We start from the raw sequence: 3,504 nt of genomic DNA, 5'->3' as shown, positions 1-3,504 counted from the left end.
CCCCCTAAGTAAAGGGGTCGCTGGGGTCCGGCAGCCCTTGCTGGGGCAGAGCAGAGGGCAGGCTGGGAGGAAAGCGAGCACCGGGGGCGCGCGTTCTCCTTCTGAGGCTAGTGTGCAGAGGGGCGGTCAGCGAGCCTGGGTGGCCCGGGCCCAGGCCAGCCTTCGCTTGGTTTGCTCAGCCCCTAACTAACCTGCTGAGGTTGCTGTGAAAAACCAACAGGTTTTCAAGGGATTCCCAGGGAATTTTTAAAGGGTGTTTTGTTTTACCTTGTATTATTCCACGACTGTTACCGGAAATTGTGTTAAAAGTAACATTTGTGTATTAAATTTTTATTTCCAGGAATAAAACACAGTAGAGATTTAAAAGTATTTTCTGCTGTTCTCAGAAAAAAAAAGCACAGAGAGTCAATTCTTCATAAGAAGTCAGCTGGACCATTTGGGGGGTATTCCAGAAACGTCCAGCAGGACAAGCACTATGGACTGAGCGGGGAGCCCTGGGGAGCTGGTGGCCAGTCCTAGGGTGGGGAGGGGGCAGGCGGTGGTTGGGTGTGCTTGGCAGGACAAGGAGCAGAACAGTGTGCAAAAGGGGCTGGGCTGAAAGTGGGGAGGGGCGGGGAAGGCCTTGGGCAGGGACCTCAGCACAGAGCAACCTGACATGGGCGAGCGTCGATGCTTGACACACGGAGTTCACGGCGGGCTCAGGCAGAGGACTTTCGGGTACCTGGCTCCCCGCCCCCCACGCCATGTCCCCAGCGCAGACACCTCCCGCTGCAGGATGGGGCAACCCGGGGCAGCCTCGAGAGGGCCCTCGGCTGGCTCTGCAGCTGGCTGAGGCAGGCGGGAAGGCTTAGCCCCGTCCTGGCCTGACCCCCGGAATGAGGGCCGCGGAGGCCCTGGGGCAGGACTGCAGAAGGCAGGTGGGTGACAGGCGCCTGTGCCTGTCACAGCAGCTCTGTCGAAGGCCGGCGGGCCGAGATGTGGCCGGAGCATTACCGGGGCAGGGCGGGCCAGCCAGTGCTGGCGCGGGGCCTCTAGCCGGGGGTTGGGGACCGTCACCGAGCAGGCACGCGGGCGCCTGCAGGGCCGGAGGCTTGCGCTTACTGCCGCTGGCAGGCCTGACCCTGCCCTTCCAGCCAGCCCGTGGCGGAAGGGACGCACGGGGAGGACCCCAGCGAGCGCTGTCTGCGTGAAGGCTTAAGGGGCACGAACCAGCGTGCTGCGCCAGCCTGCGCCGCCCTGTTCTCTGGCGACGCGGGGTCTGCTGGAACAGGGCCACGCCCGGAAGAGACTCTGGAGGACAGCGGGGGGCCTGTCCCTGCCTCGGCGGCCTGGGCCCACCTCGCCCCTAGCAGGCGAAGCTCACGCGGTAACTGAACCTTCTGCAGTGCGTGTTTATCGTGGAAGGCAGCGAAGTGCCCACTCGCTGGCTGCCGAGGGGCTGTGGCGCGAGGCCCAGGGCCCGGCACACAGCAGTCGCTGAGCTGTCACGGCCGGCCTCCCTGGGCGGGCCGGCGAGACCCCCTTCCACGGGCCTCGCAGCCGGTTCCTGCCCCCCTCGCGCCCGAACGCCTTCTGCGGACACAGGGCCTCGAGCGGGCCGGACACGCGGCGACCTCGCTCCCTGGGGCTGCTCCCGCTCATCGGCTACTCACACCCGACTGCTGCCCGCGCGGGTCGGGAGCACACGGGCGCCCCCGCACGGCGAGGCTGAACCGCAAGGAGGCGCCTCGGCCGCCCGCGGGGACCAGACCGGGTGGGGGGGTTGGGGCTCTGGCGGGTGCCTCTGCTCAGGGCAGCCTGTGGCCTGGGGCGGGCCCCCTGGATGAAGGGGGCGGGCGTTTGCAGCACAGGGTCTCTGGGAACCTCGTGACCCGAGTGTGCGCACGGCCCCGTCCTGGCGTGCTTTTCCGGGCGGGCTTCGGCAGGCGTCTCTTCCAGAAAGACGAGTAAACTGAACCCAGACCCCGGACAGCCGACTGCATCCTGACGCTACCATGGGGCGCAGCGCCGGAGACCCGGGTGCAGGGGGGTGGCGCGGGGTGGGTGCGGTGCGGTGCTGTTCGCTGGGGGAGGTGTGAACCTGCACCCCAAACTCAGGGCTGTAAGCCACTGTTACTTTAATAAGGCATTTTGAGGATGAAAAAGAGAATCTGAAGAGTGTGACACTTCCCACTATCAGGAACTGTTTCAGAAGCAACCTCCTGCCCTTCAAAGGCCGCTTTCCAGATGGCGGCTGCACCCTCAGTATCCCCGTGGGGATTCTGGTTCTGCTGGTCTCACCCAAGTCATTCACCCCTAACCTCCTGCCAAGCCAAGCCAGGCACAAGCCAGCACACCTGCATCCCCTGCCCTGCTGGCTGGCTAGAGACTCCCCTGGCCCCCAAAGGCTCGCCGCCGGCAGAGGGGAGGCCGTGTGATGCTCGGGGGCCCCTCGGGACACAGGCGACCGGCCACCCCGGCCCTGGCTGGCCCTCTGCGACTTGCCTCCTTCAGGCTTGCCTGACCCCAAGTGGCCATCTCCTGGAGCTACACTGGGGGGCAGCGGTTCCCGTGGAGCACGCAGGCGGCAGGAGCTGGGCTACACCCACAACTTCACCTTAGGAAGGAGCCGAGCTTCGCACGTGCCCTCCCGGGGGCCGCCGCACCCCCGGGGCACTGGCGCTGCTGGGTGCCAAGCCCCGGGCAGGCAGGGCGGGCAGGTCCGCGCGCTGGCAGGCCGCCCTCGGCGGTGAAGCGCTGCTCTGCTTTGCCGTGAAAGAAGGGTGCCTGGGCTTTTTCTTACCTGCTCCAAACAACAGGGCTTTCGTGAGGGCCAGCTGGGAGCCCGGGACCCGAGGGGCGGCCTGCTGCCTGGGTCCATTCCACAGGCGCCGGGCCACTGCAGCCTGGCCCAGCCCACGGAGCCCGTCTGTGGCCCAGGAGGGTGGAGGCGCGGAGACGCGGGGCTCGTCCAGCGGGGGCCTGCCGGGACCCATCTGGCAGGAGAAATGCCGCAGCCGGTCCTTGCCTGCGGGCCCTGGGGCCTGGCGCGCTGCCGGGTCTGCACCGGTCAGGAGGCCTGCAGGGGGCAGGCCGGATGCAGCCGCACGGCGGACAGGGCGAGGGGCAGCGCGAAGCGCCCAGGGAGGCCTCCGGGCGGGCCGGGCCGCGGGAAGGAGTACAGATAAATTTATTAGTTAAATACTGATTTTACAACCGTTTCACCTTAAGACAATGTTAGGGGGAGGGCGCGGGGGGCCAGACAGCGTCGAGGTGATGAAAGCAGAATCTGGGTCTGAAGTACTCTCCGCTGCAGCCAGGAGGGCCTCCGGCGGGGTGGCGGCCAGCGGGCAGCCAGGCCACGTCCCGAGGCCCTGCCCGAGGCGGACAGGGAGGGGCGTCTTGCGCCTCGGGGCGCAGGCGCAAACAGGAACATGGACAAGGCCAGCGCAGAGCCCAGCGCTGCAGAGTCCTCGGGGCCACGCTCAGTGTCCTTTCAGTCCTGTCTTGCTCTCCCTGGAAGTG

This window comes from Condylura cristata, unplaced genomic scaffold, assembly GCF_000260355.1.
Source record: "Condylura cristata isolate star-nosed mole 26May11 unplaced genomic scaffold, ConCri1.0 scaffold00014, whole genome shotgun sequence".
In the NCBI taxonomy this organism is placed as follows: domain Eukaryota; kingdom Metazoa; phylum Chordata; class Mammalia; order Eulipotyphla; family Talpidae; genus Condylura; species Condylura cristata.
This window is presented reverse-complemented; position numbering follows the sequence as displayed.